At 37.6% G+C, this 11,741-nt stretch overlaps 1 pseudogene; it reads right to left on the bottom strand.

Moving 5' to 3' along the window:
• Window positions 1-8,226: 8,226 nt before the first annotated feature.
• Window positions 8,227-9,403, bottom strand: LOC100412552 (fructose-bisphosphate aldolase A pseudogene; annotated as a pseudogene).
• Between the last annotated feature and the right edge of the window lie 2,338 nt (window positions 9,404-11,741).

Raw genomic sequence — 11,741 nt, 5'->3', positions numbered from 1 at the left:
TTAAGAAGAGAAGCAAAAACACGATGGGACACTAGAGATATGTAAAGCCTCTGGCACTTACAGCTACTGAAAGCATTAAACACAGACCAAGTGCTACTCAGATGAATCTAAATCCTCATGCTCAAGGCCTATTTATCTCAGCACCTGTTCCTGATAAAACATGTCTGGTTTTCAACAACAAATTTCAAGACATGTTAAAAGAAGGTAAGGAAACACAATCTGAAGAAGACAAAACGAACATCGGAACCAGGTACATATATGAAAGAGATGTTAAAATTATCATACAGAGAATTTAAAGTAACTACAATTAATATTTAAGGGATTCCATAAAAAAGTAGACATAATTCAAGAACAGATGAATAATAAATGTAGAGATAAAATTTTAAGAAACAATCAAAAAATTTGCTGGAAAAAGAAAACCTATAATAAAACCAAAGAATGCCTTTGATGAACTCATTGGTAGACTGAGCATTGTTAATGAAAGAATAAATGAGCTTGAAGACAGGTCAAAGTGAAAGGCAAAGAAGAAAAAAGGATTGAAAAAATAGAACAGAATATCCAAGAACTGTGGAAACATTTCAAAAAGTATAACATATGTGTAATTAGAATACCAGAAGGATAAGAGAGAGGCACTGAAGCAAAAAACAATTTAAATATACATATACATATTTATTCTTCATATACATATATATATACACATATACATATATGTATATGAAGAATAAATATGTATATGTATATTTAAATTGTTTTTGCTTCATATATGTATATTTAGTATATATATTTACATATATATGCATATTTAAATAATGGTTGAGAATTTTCCAAAACAATTGATAAACACTGAGCCACAGACCCAAGATTCTCAGAGATCACCAAGAAAGATAAATATCAAAACAAACAAAATCAATACATTCAAAGTGCAGAAAACCAAAGAGAAGAGAACATCTTAAAAAAAGCAATGGTGGTAATGGTAGGAACACTCAGTTATAGAGAAGCAAGTATAAGAATTATAGATTTCTTGTCAGAGCCATGTAAGCAGTAAAAGTGTAGAGAAATATTTAAAATATTAAAAGATAAAACATACCAACCTAGAATTCTAAATCCAGCAAAATAATTCTTCAAAAGTGAAAAATAAAGTCTTTGCAGAAAAACAAAAACTGGAAGGATTAATCTCAAGCCTACCTAACCTGTAATAATTGTTAAAAGAAGAAAAAAAAGATGTAAGTCAGAAACTTGGATCTACGTAAGGAATGGAAGAGTGTTAAAGAAAGAATAAATATAGTTAATTAAAATATTTTGGGGGTGGGGCCAATATGGCTGACTAGAGGATCCCATTGAAAAGAACCATAACAACCTGTGAATCCTGCACCTGCAGCCAAGGTATCCATGTTCTACCATTAGAACTGACTAGGCAGCTGGCGTGACCCACAGAGAGGAAGGAAGAACACTGTGGTGCAGCAGATCACCTGAGAGACATACAGGGCAGAGGGACCCTGCCAACCCCCAGTCAAGGAAGGCAGTAAGTGAGCATGCTGCTCAGCCTGGAAAAACGTGCTTTTTCCACCTAACTAACTGTATAACCCATGGATTGTAAGACACCACTTGTGAGCCCACGCCACCAGTGCCTAGGGTCACAACCATGGAGCTGCACAGATTCTCAACAGAAACTAAGCTAGAGTCTGCTAAAGCCTGCACAGTTCCCAGAAAGAGGGGGACCAGCACCACATCTGCTGGCTAAGCCATTTGGGCTCCTTGGGGGAGGGGCAACAGGCAACACTGGGACTGATAGCTGCCTAACACATTAATCTCCCAGGGTGGGGAAAAGGCAGCAGCCATCTCTATAGCTCAGAGCCTTGCTTTTCCCCTGCTGGAGCCAGGGAGGCTGGACAGCTTGGTCCCAAGAGGATACAGCACAGCCTAATATACTGGCTGTGGCAGACTAAGGACAGAGTGCCTCTTCAGTCCTGACACTGACCCATCTCTCCTCACTGGGCAGGGCCTCCCTGTAGGAACTCCAACTCCAGCCAGGTGCTTGGGGACAGAGTTCTGATTTCCCTAGTCTTGAGCCCCTAGGTAGAGGGGTGGCTGTTGTCTCCACAGACCAGCAGATTTAATCTTTCCTCCTGCTAGTTCTGAGAAACCTTGCAGACCAGATAAGGGGGTTTCCCCCAGCAAAGCACAACCCCCTCCACCAAGAGACAGTCAAAGTGTTTTGTTAAATGGGTCCTGCTCCCTGTGCCACCCAAGTAGGTGGGACCTTCTAACAGTTGTCATATATCCTATACAGGAGCATTCCTACTGGCATCAAGTCAGTGCTCCTGGAGGTCAGAGATCCCAGAGGAAGAATCAGATACTGTTCTCCAGTCTCCTTGAGAGACAGCTCCAGGCACAAGAGTGAACCAGATGAATAGGGCCTGAAGTGAACACCCAGCAAACTGCAGGAGACCTGCAGCTGAGGGACCTGACCATTGCAAGAAAACAAACAGAAAGCAAGAAAAACAGTAGCAACCACAAAAGTCCCCATAAAAACCCCTATCCAAACGTCAGCAGTCTCAAAGATTGATACTAGACAAACTCAAGAAGATGAGAAAGAATCAATAACAACAACAACAACAAAATACTGAAAACCCAAAAGGCCAGAGAGCCTCTTCTCCTCCAAATGATCACAGCACCTCTCCAGCAAGGGCACAGAATGGGATGGAAGATGACATGAATGAATTGACAGAAGCAGGTTTCAGAAGGTGGGTAATAACAAACTGCACTGAGCTAAGAGAGTATGTTCTAACAAAATGCAAAGAAGCTAAGAACCTTGATAAAAGGTTCCAAGAGCTTCTAACTAAAATAACCTGTATAAAGAGAAAAATAAATGACTAAATGGAGCTGAAAAACACAGTATGAGAACTTCATGAAGCATACAAAAACATCAGTTGTCAGATTGATCAGACCAAAGAAAAAATATCAGCATTTGAAGACCATCTTGCTGAATTAAAGCAAGCTGACAAGATTAGAGAAAAAAGGATGAAAAGGAATAAACAAAACTTCCAAAAAATATGAAACTGTGTAAAAAGACCAAACCATACGATTGATTGTAGTGCCAGAAAGAGATGGGGAGAATGGAACCAAGCTGGAAAACACCGTTCAGGATTTTATTCAAGAACTTTCCCAACCTAGCAAGACAGACTGACATGCAAATTCAGGGAATATAGAGAAGTTCACTAAGATATTCCATGAGAAGGTCAACCCCAAGACACATAATCATTAGATTTTCCAATGTGAAAATGAAAAAAAAAAAAAAAAATTAAGGGCAGCCAGAGAGAAAGCCCAAGTCACTTATAAAGGGAAGCCTATCAGACTAACAGGAGACCTCTTAGCAGAAACCACACAAGCCAGAAGAGATGGGAGGTCAATATTCAACATTCTTAAAGAAAAGAATTTTTAATTCAGAATTTCATATCCAGCTGAACTGAGATTCATAAGCAAAAGAAAAATAAAATCCTTTCCAGACAAGCCAATACTAAGGGATTCATCATCACCAGGCTGCCTTGCAAGAGCTCCAAAAGGAAGCACTAAATATGGAAAGGAAAAACCAGTAGCAGCCATGGCAAAAACAAACCAAAATATAAACATCAATGACACTATAAAGAAACTGCATCAACGAGTGTACAAAATAACTGGATAGCATCATGATGACAGGATCAAATTCACACATAACAATATTAATGTAAAATGTAAATGGGCTAAATGCACCAATTAAAAGGCACAGACTGGCAAACTGGATACAGAGTCTGTCTAGACCCCTTGATGTGCTGTATTCAGAACACCAATCTCATGTGCAAAGACACTCAGGCTTAAAATAAAGGTACAGAACAAAATTTACCAAACAAATGGAAAGCCAAAAAAAAAAAAAAAGAATTCAACAAGAGCAAAGTATCCTAAATATATATGTACCCAATACAGGTGAATCCAGATTAATAAAACAAGTTAGTCATTTAGTCATTTATACATTTAGTCATTTATCTGATACAACAATAGTTGGAGACTTTAACACCCAATTATCGATGTTAGACAGATCAATGTGTCAGAAAATTAGCAAGACTATTCAGGACTTGAACTCAGTGCTGGATCAAGTGGACCTAATAGACATCTATAGCACTGTTCACCCCAAATCAACAGAATATACATTCTTTTCAGTGCTGCATGGCACTTATTCTAAAACTGAACACATTATTTGAAGTAAAACACTCCTCAGCAAATGCAAAAGATTTGAAATAATAACAGTCTCTCAAACCACAGGGCAAACAAATTAGAACTCAGTATTAAGAAACTCACTCAAAACCACGTAATTACATGGAAATTGAACAATCTGCATGATTCCTGGGTAAATAATAAAATTAAGGCAGAAATCAAGATGTTCTTTGAAACCGACGGCAACAAAGAGACAATGCAGCAGAATCTCTGGGACACAGCTAAAACAGTGTTAACAGGGAATTTTATAGCACTAAATGCCCACATCAAACAATGATTTTGTGTCCTTTGTAGGGACATGAATGAACCTGGAGACCATCATTCTCAGCAAACTGACACAAGAACAGAAAATGAAATACCACATGTTCTCACTCATAGGAGGGTGTTGAACAATGAGAACACATGAACACAGGGAAGGGAGCACTACACACTGGGGTCTGCTGGGGGTAAATAGGGGAGGGACAGTGGGGGGTGGGGAGTTGGGGAGAGATAGCATGGGGAGAAATGTCAGATATAGGTGAAAGGGAGGAAGGCAGCAAATCACGCTGCCATGTGTGTATCTATGCAACAATCTTGCATGTTCTTCACATGTACCCCAAAACCTAAAATGCAATTTTAAAAAAGCCAAAAAGACCTCAGATCAACACCATAACATCACAATTAAAAGAGCTAGAGAAGCAAGAGGAAACAAATTCAAAATGTTGCAGAAGACGTGAAATAACTAAGATCAGAGCTGAACCGAAAGAGGTACAGAAACCATAAAACCCTTCAAAAAGTCAATGAATCCAGGAGCTGGTTTTTTTTCTTTGGGAAAAAAAAATCTGATAGACAACTAGACTAATTAAGAAGAAAAGAGAGAAGAATCATATACACACAACAAAAAATAATGAAGGGGATATCACCACTGACCCCACAGTGATACAAACTACCATCAGAGAATACTATAAACACCTCTACACAAATAAACTAGAACATCTAGAAGAAATAAATGAATTCCTGGACATATACACCTTCCCCAGACTACATCAGGAAGAAGTAGAATCCCTAAGTAAACCAATAACAAGTTCTGAAATTGAGGCAGTAATTAACAGTCTACAAAAATAAATAAATAAATAAGAGCCCGGGATCAGACAGATTCACAGCCAAAGTCTATCAGAGATACAAAGAGGAATTGGTACCACTCCTTCTGAAACTATTCCAAACAATTGAATAGCAGGACTCCTCCATAACTCATTTTGTGAGGCCAGCATCATCCTGAAATCAAAACCTGACTGAGGCACAACAAAAAAAATAAAACTTTAGGCCCACAACCCTGATGAATTTCGATTCAAAAATTCTCAATAAAATACTGGTAAACCAAATTCAGCAGCGCATAAAAAACTTCAGCCACTATGATCAAGTCAGCTTCATCCCTAGGATGCAAGGCTGGTTCCACATACACAAATCAATAAACATAATCTATCACATAAACCAATGACAGAAACCACATGATCATCTCAATAGATGCAGAAAGGGCCTTTGATGAAATTTAACATCCCTTCGTGTCAAAAACTCTCAATAAACTAGATAATGATGGGACGTATCTCAATATAAGAACTATTTATGACAAACCCACAGCCAATACCATACTTAATGGGCAAAAGCTGGAAGCATTGTTTTTGAAAACCAGTTTAAGACATGGATTTTCTCTCTCACCACTCCTATTGAACATAGCATTGGAAGTTTTGGCCCGGGCAATCAGGCAAGAGAAAGAATAAAGGTATTCCGATAGAAAGACAGGAAGCCAAGTTGTCTCTGTTTGCAGACAACATGATTGTATATTTAGAAAACCCCATCATATCAGCCCCAAAACTCCTTAAGCTGATAAGCAACTTTAGCAAAGTTTCAGGAGACAAAATCAATGTGCAAAAATCACAAGCATTCAAAATGCTATATACCAAAAATAGACAAGCAGAGAGCTGAATCATTAATGCAACTCATAATCTACTTTATGAAGATTGAGATAAGTTAAAGTAAAAGCATAGAGAAGTAATACTAACCAAAAGAAAGCAGTAATAGCTTCATTAATTTTGAACAAAGCTGATTTCAAAACAAAGAAAATTATGAAGAATACATAGAAGCATTACATAGTGTTAAAGAGGCCAATTATCCAGAAAGACAGTCATTCTAAACATGTATACACTTGTCAACAGAGAATCAAGACACCTAAAAACAAAGGCTAAACTGAGTCAACTCAAAAAGAAATAAACAAATCCACTATATAGTAAAATATTTCAATACTTCTTCTTCAGTAATTGACAGACCAAACAGAAAGAGAAACAGTAAGGAAATCGTTGATGGGAATAACACAATTAACAACTTGATCCAATTGACATTTATAGACTGCTTCATACAACAACAGCAGGATATACATCTTTTCCAAGCACAAATGGAGTATTTAACAAGACAGATTACATTGGAAACATTAAAACACTCCCTTAAAATTTAAAAGAATAAAAATCATATATAGTATGTTTTCAGAAAATAATAGAAGCTAGAAATCACTAATAGGTTGCTGAAAATTCTAATATTTGAAAATTAAACAATGCCCTTCTAAAGTAATACATGGGTCAAGGAAGGAGTTGCAAGAGAAATTTAAAATATTTTGACTTCAATAGAAATGAAAATTCAACTCATCAAAAATTTATGGCATGCAGTGAATGTTGTACTTAGGAGAATTTACAGCATTAATGCATGTATTAGAAAAGAAGAAAGATCTCAAATCAGTAACCTAATATTCTACCTTAAGCACACAATTTAAAAAAGAGAAGAATAATTTAAGACTAAATCAAGCAGAAGAAAATAAATAAATAATAAAATAAAATAAATTAATAAAATTGGTAAACTTCTAGTCCAGGTAATTACAAAATACGCATTACCAATATTAGAATTCATATAAAATGTTTTCCTATATTCTAACTTTTTACATTGTGGTAAAAGGCTGCAGTATAAATAACATTGACTTCTAGTAATTTGTTGAGGATGTCTTTCTCAACTAAATGGTATATCACTTCTTAAAATGTTCCGTAGATGTTTAAAATCAAGAGTTATTCTGTGTTGACATGGTAGATAATTCTATATGCATATTTATACACATATATAATTTAATTTATTATGTCTTTTTTATACTTGGTATAAAATGTTAGCATAAGTTACTACTTTTTTACTTGACATGTAATGCATTACCAATTTTACAAGGAGTTTTTCTGCTTCTGACAGTATTATATATCTTGATGTATTCATTTTATGTTTAAACCTTCATAATTCCTGTTTTTATAAACTATTACAATTAACATAAAATTTTCATATTTAATTGATTTTCCTTTGAATTGCATATTGCTATATAGTAATAATGCAAATTTTGCTTAAAACATGTGAATAGTATATGAATGATACATGAAGAAAACTTATCCCTGTTTCATTTGTATTACATTCTGAAAATTTATATTGTCAGGTACTGTTTGCCATAAAGTAAAATTTTTTATTATTTTTTATTTTGCTAATAATTTCTCTTTTTCTATTATTCCAGTCTAGTGGATAACTTTATGATATAGGGGCTTGTAATGGGTGATTTTGTGTTTGTTTGTTATTTGTTTCTCAACACTAAGAGCATTTATGTGGTGCTTAATACAAACACATAACCCCATTCTTAATACATAAATACATAAAATAAAACAAATACTATTCTTTCCAACTTTCACATACAATTTTAAGTGCATCTTTTGTGCACATACACATTCATAAGGGTGTGTGTGTATATATACATATATATATATATGTATATACACAGACAACACTTCCATAGATATAGGTATAACTGTGTTATTTTATTTTATTTTTCCCCTTTAAATAGGTGTTTATTGGCAGTGTGCTGGAAAGAGTTCGTATTCACAGACAACATCACACACCACTGTCACCAGGGAAGCAAGAGCGTGGGCAAGCCAGCCTGGAGCCCCAGAGTAAGAGGCTCCCTCTTCAAGAGAGTGTGGGAAGGAGCGGGGCCTGGAGTGTTGGGGGCAGCCTGGGAACACCTTCACTTAGTAGGCGTGGTTAGAGATGAAGAGGGACTCGCTGGCAGCAGCCCCAGCCTGACCACTTGGAGTGTACTTTCCTTGGCTGGCGAGGCTGTTGGCCAGGGCGCGCTTGATGTACTCCTCCTGCTCCACTTTCTTGTTTTCCTTCTTCCCACCCCAGGCCTTCAGGGCAGAGGCCTGCAAGGCTCTGCCTGCTGTAGGAGAAGGTCAGGGCCCAGGGCTTCAGCAGGGGGCACTTGTTAATGGTGTTGAGGCTGATGGATGTCTCCTCCTCACTTAGGGCTCCAGAAAGGAAGGTGATCCCAGGGACCGTGGGGGAACTGTGTGGCGCAGTGCTGTGACCATCGCCATGGCAGTCTCCTCGTAAGGAAACTTCTGGGTGCAGGCTTGACCTGGGGCAACCATGTTGGGCTTCAGCAGGGTGCCTTCCAGGTAGATTTGGTGGTCGCTCAGAGCCTTGTAGACAACAGCCAGCCCCTTCTTGGTCACATACTGACAGCGTTTCAAGTCATGGTCCTCATCAGGGAGGATCTCAGGCTCCACGATGGGCACAGTGCATTGGCATTTTCCATGATGGCGAGGGCTGGGGGGTGTGTTCCCCACTTCAGCACGTGCCTCTTGGCGAAGTCAGCGCCATCCTTCTTGTACTGGGCACAGCTCTCAGACTACCCATGCAGCCCTTGGGTTGTGGTCTCACCATTTGTTCCTGCCCGGGGTAACCACTCCCTTGTCTACCTTGATGCCCACAAACCAACCTTGGATTTGATAACTTGGGAAAAGGGACGTCCATCATCCGCCTTCTGATAAAGTGTCTCATGGAAGAGGATGACGCCCCCTATGCAGGGATTTACACGGTCATCCGCTGTCAGCAGCAGCTGGCGGTAGAAGCGCCGGTTCTCCTCCGTGTTCTCGGTGCCAATGGACTGCAGCTGCTTGGCAATGCTCCCAGTGGACTCATCTGCAGCCAGGATGCCCTTGCCCAGGGCCATGATGAGGTGAGTGATGTCAGTCAGCTCCTTCTTCTGCTCCGGGGTCAGCTCTGGATATTGGTAGGGCATGGTGCTGGTGGTAGCAAGTTCCTGGTACAAGAGAGGGGTGGGTGTGGGGGATGTGGCAGCAGAAGATGGCGGGCTGGCCAGTGGACTCAGGGAGCGAATGTGGCACTCATCACCAGGACCCCTTCTGCGGCGCATTCGGAGAGGAACGCAACGGATTCAGCCTCGGAGGGGGTGGTGCAAGGGGCGGGATAAATGTGCTATTCTTAATGTAATATTCAATGTGTATCTTTCTCACCCACATGGTAAATCAAGAACCCACCTTATTTTTTGATTCTTTATCTCCTTTCAACATCTGCATGGTTGCTGCTTTTGCTACCATTCCTCAGATCCTGCCAACAATAGGCTGAACGTGGTGGACATACCACAGAGATGGCAGGACAATCTTAAAACTTCTATTCTGGAAGTAGCATGCATCACTTCTACTAACTTTCAATTAGTAAGAAAGAGTCATATTAAGGAGGTTGAGAAAGGGAAAACAGTTGGAAAGCCATGTATCTGTCTACAGTTTGATTACTGTAGAAGAAAAGTAGAACACTTTTAAGTGAAAGGCCATGAGTAGTTTCACACTTGTTTATGTATTTAAATGTGGATGTATATGACTATATATTTAGGGCATAATTTAGAGATGTAATTAATAAGTCAAAATATGCGTTTGGAAGTGGCACAGACACTGCTAAGTTGGCCTCAAACTATTTTTTATCTAATTACAATAACATTAATATTGATTGATTCCCCATTCAACTCATGTGATGGTTAATTTTATATGTTAACTAGACAGGCTAAGAGATACCCAGATACCTTCCAAAATGTTATTTCTGGGTGGGTCTGTGAGAGTGTTTCTGGAAGAACTTAATACTTTGAATCAGTAGACAAAGTAAGGAAGATCCACTCTTTCTATGTGTTCTGGAATCATCCAATTCATTGAGGGCCCAAATAGAACAAAAACGTGGAGGCAGGGTGAATTCTCTTTCTCTCCTGGAGCTGGGACATTCATCTTCACCCATCCTTGGACATGTGAGTTCTAGTTCTTAGGCCTTAATACTCAAACTGACTTATAGTAACCAGGTTATCTGGTTACTCAGCTTACAGACAGCATATTGTGTGACTTCTTAGAGTCCATATTGCATAAGCCAATTCCCATAATAAATTACCTCTTTTGTATCTATCTATCTATCAATCATCTAATCTATGTATATATATATACCATTGTTTCTGTTTCTCTGAAGAACCCACATCTTAATCAGCATTGGATGCTGTCAATATTTTGACAATTATTTTACAATCTGACTATTGTATTTAAAATTTTGTACTTGCTTTTCTCTTGTTATTACTAAGTTGATCCCTTTCTTAATAGATTTTGGCCATTAAAACTTCTTTTTCTTTTTCTATCAATTTCTTGTTTGTATTTTTTAAGTTTTAAAATACCAAATTGGATGTTAAGAATGTATGCAAATTTATTAAAACTATCATTTATTAAAATAAGAACATTTTCAAAATTACCTACACTTTTTCTCCTCGATTCACCTCCAAATTTTTGCTAGCACCACTGGAATTTTTGATCTAAGGAATCATAATTAAGTAATCATTTTTTATTTTATATAGTTTTTCTTCTAAAATTTATTTTTCTATTAAGCATATATACATGTATTATTTCTAATTGCTTTTATACTTATTGGTCTCAAGCTCATTAACTGTTTTATGCTATGACTTATCAATACATAAAATATTTATTTTATAACTTTGAACAAGCTTCAGTGTTTTTTTATGAAACATTGCTGGGAGGAAAATGGTGATAGGTCTTCTGAGTTATGTTACATCTAAAAAGGCTTTTGTAAGTGTTGTAAATAAAAAAATTAAATTGGTATTGTCAAGAATGATAACAAATCTAAGATTTTACCCTTTTTGAAAGTTAACAAGTTAGGCTAGTCAGACTGGTGAAGTTTCTCAAATGCTGGCCAAAGTCACAATATCCCTGGGTCAAAAAAAAAAGTGCATTACTCACAGAAATTAGAGTATCATGATTTTCTTGTGCTGTTCCAGAGACCAAATTCTTACAACATAAAGCAGAGAGGGCCAGGTAACTCTTGCATATGCAATAGATTGTATTATAGAACAGCAATGAATTTAGGAAGCCAAAATATTTTAACAGGGAAAATGTGCAAACCTGTCTTTTGCTCCAAAGGGAGACAATATTTCTCTCTCTCAAAGCTGTTCACTACACAACCATCCTTGAAAAAACTGTCTGCAACAAAAGCAGTCAGTGAAGAAAATTATCCAGCGCTACATGTTTGTGTAAGTTCTAAACAAACCATCATTTTCTTCCTTTTATAAATAACATTATTTTTGTTATGATACTTTTGGG

Source organism: Callithrix jacchus, chromosome 2 (genome assembly GCF_049354715.1).
Source record: "Callithrix jacchus isolate 240 chromosome 2, calJac240_pri, whole genome shotgun sequence".
In the NCBI taxonomy this organism is placed as follows: domain Eukaryota; kingdom Metazoa; phylum Chordata; class Mammalia; order Primates; family Cebidae; genus Callithrix; species Callithrix jacchus.
This window is presented reverse-complemented; position numbering and strand designations above follow the sequence as displayed.